This window comes from Rhinolophus sinicus, chromosome 14 (genome assembly GCF_057876585.1).
Source record: "Rhinolophus sinicus isolate RSI-liver-muscle chromosome 14, RSI-T2T, whole genome shotgun sequence".
Lineage (NCBI taxonomy): Eukaryota > Metazoa > Chordata > Mammalia > Chiroptera > Rhinolophidae > Rhinolophus > Rhinolophus sinicus.
In genome coordinates, this window is record NC_142514.1 from 153,161,585 (window position 1) to 153,175,367 (window position 13,783).

Sequence of the window (13,783 nt, forward strand, 5' to 3'; positions counted from 1 at the left end):
ACTGAGTGTTTCTGGACAAGACTATATGGGAACACCTCCATACTTTGAGTGTGTTTAGGGTGTATCAGGAAGAACTCCCACTTTCCTTGGGGACTGCTGTTCCGGTTCCCTCTGCAGATGTAGGCTTTGGGGCAAACCCCCACCCTCACCCCCACTCCGCACAAGCTGTCTCCTTCCCAGCAACGGTTTCTCAGCCATGTACTCTGCAGGGCCCCACATCTCTGGTGCTGAGTGGAGACCATAGGAGGGGAGTTCTGGTTCCCCGCATTCTGCCCTCTCTAAACTCAGCCTACCCCCTCAAGCCCATCCTCAACCCAGGCCTAGCTCAGGACCCCCAGACTTGCTTTCACAGGATCATTTTCTATCCAAATAGTCGGATCTCAAGAAAGTTTGTGTTGGAATTGGGAGTTCTTCTTACTAATGCCACAGATAGAACTTGGGGCCTTTGCATGTGCTGTTTCCTCTGCCTGGAAGGAGGATTCTACTTTTCCAGGAGCACAGGAGCCACCTCCACCGGGAAGCATTCCGTGTAGTACCAGCTCCGCACCCCACTCTCTCCTCGCTTTGGAGAACCTTGGCTCACACGTGGCTTGATCTACTCCAATGTGATCTCCATCTCCTGGAGATAGGAGCTCCCTGAGAACAGAGGCAGGTCTGGATACATGATCAGCAGCAGAGCTGCTCACTGAGCTGAAGCACTGGACAGGCAGAGCCATGGATCCTGCCCCTGCTACAAATTATAGAAAAATCTTCAAGGGGCTTCAGTTCTAAGAGGCAGGAGTGTCTGGCCAGCCCTGCCCCCACTCACTTCTCCATGTACATATATGTCCTCTCTCCTTCCAAGGAGGCACCAAGCTGCCAGGAGCAGCCCTGCCCCCTCTCCAGCTCTCCAGCAGTGAGAAACCATGCTGAGCTGTCCTCACCCGCCCTTCTGGCCTCACCCTGGCCCTTCCCTGGCCCTGCCTGGGGATGCCAGGACCCACAGCAGGTGCCTGGACAGACTTGAGGCTGGAGAGAAGGGCTGGGCGCAACAGGCCAGCCTCTGGCCAAGAACAGGACTCATAGAGAGACAAATTCCAAAATCCTCCTCTTCCTCATTCACCCCACCATCCCCCTTAGTACTGTTAATCACAGCTACCATTTGCTGGGTTTTTATTGTCTGCCTTACACAGTGTTTGATGATGTACGTGTATTATCTACTTAATCCTAAATCAATCCTGAACAGGGGGCACTGTTATCCCCATCTCTCTGATGAGGCAGTAGAGCTTTGGAGAGGTCATAGGCCTTGTCCAAGGTCACCTTGCTAGTCATAGGCAGAGCCAGGATTCACATGCAGATATTTCCATGCCCTTGTGCTGACCTCCGGTGCTACTCTCCTCAGCCTGGGTGGTGACCCCTGTTAAACATCTGTCTCCCACATTAGAGTAGGAGCTGTGGGATAGCAAGGAGTGCCCTGTCCTTTTGATTACCCCAGTGATGGTATAAAGGAATGCTGGTGGGATAATGTTCATTTGGCTGTTAGCACAGCAAGGATTCACATCCTAGATCTATCTTACTTGCTCTATGACCTTGGGATGGTAATGTTTCTGTCTCAGTTTCCTCATCCATAAAATGGGGAAGATAATCATGGCGGTGGTAGGAGGTTGAGTTAACTTGGGAAAGTTCCTGTTATACAGTAGGTAGTATGTAAGTGTTAGATATTACTCCTATTATCTATTATTGCCTCCTGTTAGACTGGAATGGGCCACGTTCTGCTATATCCCCAACACTGGCACAGGCCTGACCTATGTAGGTTTTTCTATTACCTCCTCTGTAAAATGTGGCTAAAAATATCCAACCTCCGCCTGGCACGGGACAGAGGTTGACATTGGTAATGACACTGGTGGGGCTGTAGGTAGATTGATGGAGGCCAGGGCCAAGTTGGGCTCTCCTGGACACCCCATCTTTGGCTCCAGGGCAGAGGCTACAACCAACACCATCCTCCTGCCCACATCCCATTCAGTCCCCAGTAGAGAGGGGACACAGAGCTCACTCAGACTGTGCCCTTCCACCATGTGGAGAAACCCCCACGCCAGTGGCTACTCTGGGGCCAAGATGCCTCCTCGTCACCCCTTCACGGGTCTTCCCCAAGGAACTGGCAGCTCAGAGCTTGGGGAATGGAGTCAGGTGGACAGGAAGGCATCAGGAGGTCATCCCAAACCAGATTATTCTCTAGGAGCATAATCCCATCTCCAGTTAAGTTCTTATGTGAAACCTGATACATAAAGCAAATAAAGGTACCATTTTGTTATTAAAAATTAATTTTATTAGCTCAAATGTGTAACTCTTATTTCTTAACAAGAACACCACCATTCTCCACCAGCTATAATGAGCCTGACACATCGTGTGTACTCAATAAATACCTGTTGGCTGAATGGATAGTCAATTAGTAGGGGGAAAAAAAACACACAAGGTTGAGAGGAGGGGTTCTGTATGATAGTTAGAGAATCCTACTAGCCTGAAATTTTAATCCAGTCCTTATGGAATCCCTGTAGCACTTCTGAATGGCCCAGAACTCCACAGAACGTTGTTTAAAAACAACTGATCTACACAAGCCCTCCTTTTGGTGAATGAGCAAGGCCAGAGAGTCAGTGGCAGAGTTGGACTAGAACAAAGGCCTCCTGACTCCCCATTCCAGGGCTCCCTCTTAGCCTCTCCGCACGATGCATTCTGGGACACTGGGGTCAGGTCTTTCCTGTTCCATTTCACCCTGCCTGGGATAGCCTGTGTGCCAGAGGTCCACCATTCTACACCAGGCATTTCTAGCCACCAGCCTCTGCCCTGGGCCTGAGCCAGGCAGGAGCTAAGTCCTTCCCACTGACTCCAGGCTGGGCTCTCTTCCTAATGTGTGTCATCTGGGGAAGGAAGGCCCATTGCCCAAGACCCCACCTGGAACCACTGGGCCCCAAGTGGCGGGCATTCCCAATAGCCGCCAGATCAGCAGAATCTGCCGTGTAGGTGAGGAGTCAGGGATTGAATACATTCAGTAGGGAATGGGCAGGGGAAGCACCCCAGATCATAGGCCCCACAGCAGTTGGGGGCATTTATGGGCCTTCCTATAAACTTCTGAGAGGGTAACTTTATCCTGCTTCTTTCGGCCAAGTATCCTCCTCCAGCAGCTGGTCACAAAGCTGGTTAATCTCCCAGAGTGCTCAGCTTAAAACCCGTGACTCACAGCACAGCCTGTGGGGGGGAGGGGACAGCCGCCTCCAAAACGTGGCGCCCAGAGTCAGCTGTTCTGGGGGCCTTCTCAGGTTTCTCCAACTCAGGCCCGAGGTTTGGGGCCTTGTCTTTCCTCCTGGAGTCCTGCTCCTCACTGACCCGGAAGTCCAAGCTATGAGAGGTTGGGGCCCTGGGAGGAAGGCCAGTTCCAGGGCCTTGGCTTTGTCCAAGACCTCAGGGTGTCCCCAGGAATGACCAGCAGGCATTGGCTTTCAACAGAAGGGAGAGATTTCAAGTGTAACTCTGGGAAGGGAGAGAGGACAGCTCTGCTAATTAAGAGTCCCTCACATGTACAGACCTGGAAAAATTCCTTTCAGCCATGACGCCCTCACGATAGGTCTGCCATTTCTTGTCAGTGTGTGACACAAAGCACATGGAAAATGATTGAAGCAGGTTTCCAAAAAGGAACAGAAATGTCACGTGGCCTCTGACTTGAGATGAGCAGCATAAGCACAAGACCTTTAAGGGAGAAAAAGTGAAGAAAAGAGTATTTGGCCTTGAACTTGGAGAGACTTGGGTTCAAGTCCCAACTCTGCCACTTGCTAGCTGAATAGCTTTTCTGAGCCTCAGTTGCCTCATCTCTAAAATGGGGATAAGAACAGTACTAACCTTGGTGAGTTAATGTGAGAATCAGATGAGATTCTGTTTTGTCTTAGAAGGTGGGAGCTATTGATATTATTGTCATTATCATCATCATCATCATTATTGCTCAAAAGTCAGGAGAATGCGTTTCCATTTGTCAGGGACTGTCTGTGTAGTAGGAGGGAAGCTAATGGTTTGGAAGGCTTTCGGTGACTTGCCTCACTCGATAGGAATCTATTCAGATGAATATAACTCTGCAAATGAAGAGCGAGTGTCTGCCAACCAGTGGCATTGTGCTTGTTATGGCTGAAGACCAAACCCAAAAAACAGTTATAACAGATAGATGGTGGAGGGTCCCACTGCTAGCAAAGCACATATCATACATTCATCTTTGACGCTGTGCCTCCAGAAATTCTTGGTGTCTTCTACTCTATCCAAAAAGTCCCAGAAACAGCCTGAGATTCCTGCGGTAAAGAGGAACTAACCACTTTATAAGTTCCTATTATGGGCCAGGCCTATACATATACCTGAGACTATAGGGTCACATATACCTGACCCCATCTAATCTTTGCAACAACCCTGTGGGGTAAGCATACTCTTATCCCCACGTGGTAGACTGAATTGTATGAATGGACCCTATTCTTCATTCCTCCTAGTAGCCAGGCCTTTGTCACGTGACTTTGCAGCTCTTCACATTAAGAGCCATATTTCTCCACCGCTCAATTCTGGGTTCAATCATGGGAGTTGGTGTGGCCCAAGAGAAGACATACATGATTCAGGAAGGGGTTTGAAAAAGCACTTGTGTGCTTCTGTCTGCACTTTTGTACACTGCCATCGCCAGGAAAACATGCCCAGGCTAGCTCGTCCTCTGAACAATGAGAGACCTGTAGAAAAGAGCTCAGTTGCCCCAGTCAAGGCCAGCCTGGAGTGGCCAAGAGCCAGTCAGCCACAGCATATGAGCCCAGCTGAGCCCAGAACAGCTGCCCAGATGAGGCCAGGAGAACAGCCTAATCTAAATAGCCAATTTGCAGACTCATAAACTAAATAAATGCTTATTGTTTGCAGCAACTGAGTTTTGGGATGGATCATTACATAGCATTATCATGGTTATAGATAAAGGATATACCTTTTTTTTAAAAAATCAACTTTATTTTTTAGAACAGTTTTAGGTTCGTAGTAAAATTGAGCAGAATGTACAGTGATTTCCCATATACCTCCTGCCCCGTACACACACACTCTCCCACACAACCAACACCCCCCACCAGCGTGGTACATTTGTCACAATCAATGAACCTACATTGACATCATAATCACCCAAAGCCCATAGTTTACCTTAGGGTTCACTCTTAGTGTTGTACATTCTTTCAGTTTGGACAAATGTATAATAACACGTATTCACCATTATAATATCATATAGAATAGTTTCACTGCCCTAAAAATCCTGTGCTCTCCCTATTCATCTCTCCCTCCCCCATAACCCCTGGCAAACACTGATCTTACTGTCTCCATATTTTTGCCTTTTCCAGAATGTCATATAGTTGGGAATCAGACAGTATGTAGCCTTTTCAGATTGGTTTCTTTCACTTAGTAATATGCATTTAAGGTTCTTCCATGTCTTTCCATGGTTTGACAGCTCATTTCTTTTCAGCACTGAATAATCTTTCATTGTCTGGATGGACCACAATTTATCCAGTAGTTTACTGAAAGACATCTTGGTTGCTCCCAAGTGTTGGTCCACCATTTTTTAGATGAGGAAATAGAAGGTCAAAGTGGTTAAATAGTCCCAAAAAAACACAGCCGTAAGTGGCAGGCCTGAGATTCAAACTTAGGTCTTACTTCAGAAGTCATGAACTTTACGTTCTTCTGTTGGAGTGTCCCTACAAAACTAAACCCTTTTAGAGCTCTCTGCTTTGCTTATACTGGTCCCTCTCATTAGCACTAATTTCATTCTGCCTTCTGGGGATCAGGGAATATTTCCCCCTCTGCCCTCCTCCCTCAAACATTAGAGACTTGAAGGAAAAGACCAGGACACATTCAATTTTACATCTTTCAGAGCTGAGCACCAAGTAAAAACACATGGTTTGTTGAAAGAATGCACGTGTGAGCTAAGCCAATGGCGGCCATTTGTAACAAGTGATAAAATTGCCCATTCTAGTCTGGTCCCTCCTCCTGAGAGCCATTAGAAGTGAGAGGAATCAGAGAGCTGCCCTTGGGAAATATTGTTAACAGAATTATACCTGGATCCTACACATTTGCTAATAGTTGCTCCTTATCAGGCCAAGGTAAGTCTCCATCCTCACGTAGGACAAAAATGAAGGTGATAGAAGGAGGGGGCAGGCAGGGCAAACCCTTTTACTTCTTTCTCCCTTCTGTGGTCAGGGGCTATTAAATGTCAGCTTAATTATGCTAGACAGCTATGCATGTGAATTAATAAGTCCACTTTTTAGATGTGGAGACTGAGGCTCAGAGATTTAAGGGACTGGCCAAAATCACACAGTTCGTGGCAGAGTCGGGAGTCCAACTTAAGCGGTGTAACACCCAGAGCCCACAGGCTTAACCACATCACTTACACTGCTTCCCTTCACGTGGCCTTTATTTCCCATCTTCCCTAAAGGTGACCATAGAACTTCTCCTCTTCTCTCAGGGAACACCACCTATTGGCCTGGGGGAGAGTCATCAACCTCTTGGCCCTACCTGCAAAATAAAGAGAACAATCCTTACTTACTTAGCAGCAGGCAACTTAGTCCAACAGATATTTCTTGCTTCCTTTGTTTATGTGTATAATTTCCTGGGCGTATCTCAGCCACTACACTTACCACATGCCTTATATAGTTTATTTCCCAGGGCCCATGTCATTGCCAGATGCATAGTAGGTATGCATATCAATTAAGAGACAGGTTAGGTTGCTATAACAACAAAGACACCTAAAAATGCACTTTATTTCTTTCTTACATAAACTCCAGGGCTGTGGTCAAAGATTTGTACGGCAGTCTAACAATACTGGGGACTCAGGTTCTTTCTATCTTGTTCCGCAGGCTTCAATAAGCAACTTCTATCACATGATCTAAAATGGTAAGTTAGTTTCCTATTGCTGCTGACGCATTATCACAACCTTGGTTGTTGAAAACAACCAATTATAAGATAATTGTATTATCTTAGAATCATGGTGGTCGGAAGTCTGAATGGGTCTTACAGGGAGGGCTAAGATCAAGGTGCTAGCAGAGCAGCAGCATTTCTTCTGGAGGTTTTGGAGGAGAACGCTTTTCTTGCCTTTTTCCAGCTTCTAGGAATGACCTGCTTTCCTTGGCTTGTGGACGCATCACTTCGACCTCTGCTTCTGTAGTCACATTTTCTTCTCTGACATTTACCTGCCTGCCCCAGCTCTTTTCCTTGAAGGACACATGTGATTACATTGGACTCACCTAGATAATCAAGGAAAATCTCCCCATCAAGGTCCTTAACTTAATCACATCTGCAAAGTCTTTTATGCCATGGAAGGTAACATATCCACAGGTTCTGGGGATTAGGATGTGGACATCTTTAGTGGCCCAATGTTCTACCACAGGTGGCTTCTCCAGCTCCTGCCATTCATCCATATTTCAACTAGTAGGGGGAGGGACAGCAGGAAAAGACAAAAGAAGCCATAATGAAAAAGTGGCATGCAAACCACTTCCACTCATACCTCACTGGCCAGAACTTACTTACATGGCCACAGGTATCTCTTCAAGGGAATCTGAAAAGGGTAGTCTTCTGCTAGGTGGCCATGTTTCAGGCTAAAAATTATATCAATGTGTAAAAAATATATATTTCAAAAAAAACCCACACCATAAGTAAGGTTCAATCAGAGAATTCCAGACTATATAAAACACCACAGGATGAACAAACCAGTTTTTTTTCAATAAATAAATTGCAAAGGAAGTAAAAAGATATTGAGGAGGAACTCTTAGACTTAAAGAGACTTAAAAGACAGATGAACCAATCACAACATGTAGGGCCTGATTTAGATCCTGATTCAAACAAACAAACAAACAAACAAAAACATTTATGAGATCATTGGAAAGTTGATTCGATTGAATAGTGAATATTTTATGATATAAGGAATTACTGTTAATTTTTTTAACACTTCCAGCCACTAATGATATTGTGCTAATGTTAAAAAAAAAAGTTCTTATCTTTTAGAAATACAAAATCAGATATATGTAAGTGAAATGATACAATGTCTGAAATTTGTTTCAAAATAATACAGGAGGGGAGGAAGTGAGCAGGATGTTAACAAGTCAGGTTTGGACATGGGTTAATGGTTGTCAGAGCTGGTTACAGGGCTCATTATGCCACTGTGTCTATTTCGATGTTTGAAATTCTTCATAATAAAGAGTGAAAAAGGAGGTTGGGCTGGGAAAGAAAGCAGAGACAAGAGAAGGGCTGAATGGATAGGGAGCAAATTTGATAGGCCCAGCAATTCCCCAAGACCAGATGTTTTTTTCTCCCCATGTTCTCCCCTGCCTCGCTCTCATTCCTGGGACAAGCACACTCTGAGCCTGCCTCCCAAAATAGCTAAGGAAGGACAGTGAGACCTGAGACCCCTGAGCCAGATGGGTCAGAGGTCACATGTCAGGACAGAGGTGGACACCTCTTTACTATAGAGAAACTAAATCAAGGCCAGCCCCTGGTGACCCTGCATTTATTTGCCTTTGTCTACCACAGGTGGGGGTGTCCCTGCTTCAAAGGCATGAAATAGGGGCAAGATCATTCCTATCCATTTGGAGAATCCTGCACATAAAGGGGCCTCAAGAAGCCATCAAGTCCATTTCTCTGTCTCCAAGGTCTTAGCCTGGTATGTAGAGCCAAGAGACCCTTGCTCCCATCTCAGAGCCGCCATAGCTAAGCCTATGTGAACACTGGGCAAGTTGCTTAGAATCCTGGGCCTCAAAGGCCTACACTGTTCAACGGGGATAAATGTTGCCATTGGTGTCAGGGCAGATAGGGACACGGTGCTGAGATGCGGACTCTGCCGGGCCCAGCCTTCTCTGGAGACGCCTTGCACAGAGCTGCCTCTGCGGGTCTCTCCCAGCCCCCGCCCCCTGGCCCTGCATGCACCAGCCTCTCTGCATCTGTCATCAACCCGCTCTGTTCCCCACCAGCCAGGCTTTGTTTAGGGGCGACTGGCAGGCTGCCCGTGAGCACAGTGGAGGCAGTGACGCCCGCTGCTACAGACAATACTTCACAGGCTGCGTGGTTACCCACACTTCCAGCCACCCCGCACCCCACCCAGTTTCAAGAAGTCCAGAGCCCAGAACAGCCAGGCCAGCCTGCTCAGTGCCCCAACCCCACCCCACCCAGTGCTTGCTCACAGCTTCCATCCAAAGGCAGAGCAAACAAGGCAAGAATAATCCCCAAGCTCCTACTGTGCACCGTGAGATGGGTTCCATACAAGCACTTGCCTTGGCCTACTGAACCGTCACAGCCCTACAACATAGGTCCGGGGCTTAGTCACACTTTCAGCTGTGAAAAGTGAGACTCAGAGAGGGGAAGTGACTTACCCAAGGTAAGTAAGGGACAGAGCCAGCATTGGAGTCTTGGTGAATGTGATCCTGAAGTCCAGTGGAGAAGCCTGGGAACACGGCATCAGGCACTGTGGCAGCAAGACCAGCACCATATGCTTGAAAGCCAAGTTCAGACACAGCCCGAGAGAGTTTGTGCTGTGTCTTCAGGAGAAGCCAAAGACTATGACGTCCACGGTCTCCAGTGCCCCTTGGGGTGGGGATCTCCAAATTAACCTCCTTTCCATCCTGAGGGGCAGGCTTCTGCATCTCATGCTGAGCCCGGCCTCACTCAGGCTTCCTCTTCACGCACCCCCAGCCCTGTGCTGGACCAGGTGGACGGAGTCAAAGAATAGGCTTCTGCTCTCTATCCCAAGAAGAAAGGCCCAAGAGGGAGGCTGGGAGGCCAGGGAGGAGGGGGACCCTGGCAAGACCCCTCCTGAGTGTGAGAGGAGCCAGGAGTCCGACGATGCCGTCCTACATGTGGAGAAAGTGAGACCAGGGAGGATTCAGAGAGCATCACACAGCAGCACACAGCCAGTGTGGTGAAAACCCTGGTGTTTGAGCTCCGGTGCAGGCTCTCTCCACTGTACGAGTTTGCTGTCCTCCCCCTGCAATGCCTCTTCACACCACCCTCTACCCTTGACTTAAACTGTTGTCCAGATTGTCTTAATTGGTGGGCTTCCCCTCGGACAGAACCCGTTTACCCCCTGAGGGCCTGATGGATCGAAAATGACCAAAGAAGCCCCAGATATAGTGTCAATCACAAGGGGAACATTCTCTGGGATGCTGTCATGCCTTCTGGCCTTTGTTCCTGCTGTTCTCTCAGCCTAGAACACCTTTCCCTCTGAGAATCCCATCGGGCATTACTACTCATCCTTCAATACCCAAGAAGAAAACCAATACGTCCTCCTCGGGGAATCTTCTCAGCGACTCACAGGGGAATTCATTGCCCACTCTGGGTGCTTCCACAGGGTGTTTTGATGACTAATTCATGGGTCTCCCTCTCCCCACTAGATGGAGCTCCCACAGGCCAGAGACCCTGCCTGAAACATCCTTAGATCCTGCCGCATTGTCTGGCTTGGAGCCTGGAAACAGAGTGGGAGCTTACGGAATGTTTGAGGAATTGCGGGAAAGGAGACCTGTTAGGGCACATGGGCTGTAAATTACTTTCCAAAACCGGGGGTGGAGGAGCAGCAATCCAGGAGTGCTTCATGGAGGTGGCAGGACAGAATGTAGGGCAGAGACAGATGACACACATCCCGGGCAGCCTAGATACCAGTCATAAGGTCCTTGCCTTCTGTCTTTCTCTGCCAGGAAACCCCTGTCCTGGGTGCCACTGGCCAGGGGTGGGCAGGTTTGGGGGAGAGCATCAGGCTTCCCCAAGACGCCCAACCTCCCCCCTTGGAGGCGCATGGCTGGGGCAGCTGCTGGGGGCAACAACTGGTGTCTGTCCCTGGAGCCCAACGGCTGTGTGTGCCTTAATCCCAGCTCCTTGGAGCCCCCAGGCTGGCAGGTGGGTTGATTAGGCAGAAAGGAGACCACAGGAGAGGGGTAGCGAGTCAAGGCCCCTCCCTAGACCCCACAGCTGCCCACTGGATCTTGCCACGTGTGCCGTCCCCATCACTAGGCCTCCCATCGCCAGCTCTCCCCTTAGCCCAGAGCTACTCCTCCCTCATCCGTTACATGGAGGCCTGACCTTCTCTAGGTAGGAAGGTTCGTCTTAAAAAGTTTAAACTAGAAACTGCAAAGAGATGGATGCCATACCTAATATGTCCCCCTCGTGTCTTCTTTCTGGATGGAGTGGGGGACAACCAGACACGTAGGCGGAGGCCAGTGTTCACACCAGGACCCAGGTTCCGGTGTACCTGGCATCACATAGGAGCCGTGTGAGACCCAGGTGTGGTGTGGACATGGGGTGGGAGGTGTGTTCTGCAGGTAAGGTGTACACACCCAGCGTGTGAGGTACATACGTGTGTGAGGACTATATGGGTCCATAGAACACACTGTGTGATGTTTGGGAGGCAGTCATGCTGTGCGGGGTGTACGCGGTAAGGAAGATACACCCTTTATGTGAGGTAGACTCACGTGGGAGGTGTGTGTGGTGTGGACGGTTTAAACATAATGTGAGGTGTATGTGATGTGTGCGGTGCACACAGAGTGTGAGGTGTACGCTGTGTGAGGCGTACACCAAGTACAAGGCAGACATTTTTTGTAAGGAGCACACTGTGTAAGAAATACATGGAGTGTGAGGCACACACGGAGAGTGAAATGTACACGATGCAAAAGGTGTATTCAGTCTGTGAGGTGAACATGAAGTGAGAGGTGTCCACAGTTTGTGAGGTCCACAGGCCTATGACCCACCACTGAAGGGGATGGAGGTATGGGGCTGAGGCCAAATGGTCCTTCCAAGGAAATGTGCCTGTCAGCTCAGTCCCAGACTCAGACGCTGGAGCCTTGGCATGACCTCCTTTGGAGCGTCCTCAGCAGAGAAGACTTAGGGATATCCTCTGGCTTTTCACAAATTCTTACCTGCGAAAAGTAGGGCTGCTTGGAGAGGCCTTCTCATGAGCCTTCTGCCTTCACAGAACCTTAGCATGCCTGCCTTAACACTTCTAGTCATGAAGCTATTGTCACCCTATTTGTGTTCTTTAGTAAACCACAGTGAGTTTGTATTTCAGACTCTGGGAATCTGGACCCACAAAGACACCCCCCCACCCCCTACCCCGCTCACCTCTGAGACAGAGAAAGGCTTCAATTGTGTAAGGAATGAGCTTGAAGGAGAGAGACTAGACAAATGAACTCCTCGGGTCTTTCCAGAAGCCAGATATCAGGTGGTTCTTAATTTGAGCCTCAGCTTTCCCTGCCTCTGCCAAGCAGTCTGGGGTCCTGCTAACAGCCTTCGCTGGCTTCCCAGTCCCTGGGGAAGAACCTGGAGGTAAGAGGTATATACGGGAGAGCGAGGGACACATAGAGTGAAGTGTACATGGCATGTGGGGCTGTCGGGGTGAAAAGTTGTGCAGGCTGCAGGGGTTTCTCCTCCAGTAAATGCCAAGCTCACATCAGGCACCCCCTCCCTGTGTACCCAATGCACTGTACACATGCTTTTGTGTGCAAAAAGCATCCCATTCTTACCTCACCCTGTGGTCCCAAGTCAGCCATCAAAGCCATCCTCAAACCCCACCTCATGCCACCCCCACACCCCTCACCCAGCCCAGGCAGCATCAGACATTCTGGCCACAGTTTCCTAGAAAAGCAGGAGCCATGCCTTTCTTGTCCTCCATAGAATCCCCTGCTCCTGGCAGAGGTGACTTTCAATAATGCCCGGGTCTCTCTGCCTGGAATGCTCTTCTCCAGATGGGCGTATGGCTTGCTCCCAAACTCCTTTTACCTCTTTGTTCAAATGTCACTTTATTTAATTCTGCGGCTAGTCTGGGCCGGACACCCCAATCCCACTCACCCTGCTCTGCTTTAATGTTTTTCTGCAGCACATCTCACCTCTGCCATGCTCCATAATTTACTATCAGTATGCTTGTTGTTTACTGTCGGTGTTGCCTGTTAGAATGTCAGCTCCACAAGGGCAGGGAATTTTGTTTTGTTCCTGCTTTATTCCCAGCTCCTGACACAGAACATGGGCAGCATAAGTATTCGTTGAGTGAGTGAATGAATCACCGAGTGCCCACAGTACACGCACTGCCCCACACAGCCACTCCCTGCACACCAGGCAGGAAGGAAGTACACTTGCCATTTGTTGTCACCCATGCCCTACCCCCTCCACGTGGACCCCTTTTCTCCAACTTCTCTGCTAAGCTCCCAAGCCCCGCTTGTATGCGGGAGGCTGGGGAGTACCCCAAAGTGAGAAGTGTGGCCATCTGTGGAAATCTCTGAGCCCCTGGCCCTGAATCTGGACCAATTCTATACTCTCTGACCACCCCAGACTGGTCCCAGGGCAGGATCCATATCTAGTAGCAGGCAGTTTCAGGCTTCAGGCTTTCCTGGGGAGAAAAGTTGGCAGGGGACAGGAAGGGGTACCCAGGGTGGATCTAGGGACAAGAAGATACAGCCTGGGGACAGAGAGGAGATCTGGGGCTGGCCCTGTCCACCTGCTCACTCATGTTTTCACCCTCTGGCCCTGTGGTACCCCCCCACCCCCCCCACCCCTGCAACCCCAGCCAGATATGCAGCCTCTGCCAGCCCAGGGGGAGAGGCCACAGATCCAGCCTGGGCAGGGGCAGGGTGCTTGAAGACTGGGGCAGGTGCAGGCTGGATTGAGTTTCCAGAGGGGATATATATATATATATATATATATATATATATATATATATATATGCCGGGAGCCCTGGGGCCGGCCGCTCCCTGAGGGTGCAACTCTGTGGGGCCCAGCCAGGAACGCTCTGCAT

At 49.2% G+C, this 13,783-nt stretch overlaps 1 long non-coding RNA gene across 1 annotated transcript; it reads right to left on the reverse strand.

Annotated features, from left to right (window-relative positions):
* Positions 1–1,750: 1,750 nt before the first annotated feature.
* LOC109455205 (uncharacterized) lies at positions 1,751–13,510 on the reverse strand. Its single transcript, XR_016018768.1, has 5 exons — positions 12,118–13,510; positions 9,384–9,860; positions 7,266–7,446; positions 6,414–6,537; positions 1,751–3,720 (listed from the first exon to the last, which is right to left on the reverse strand). It is a non-coding gene; the product is annotated as an uncharacterized LOC109455205 (long non-coding RNA).
* Positions 13,511–13,783: the final 273 nt, after the last annotated feature.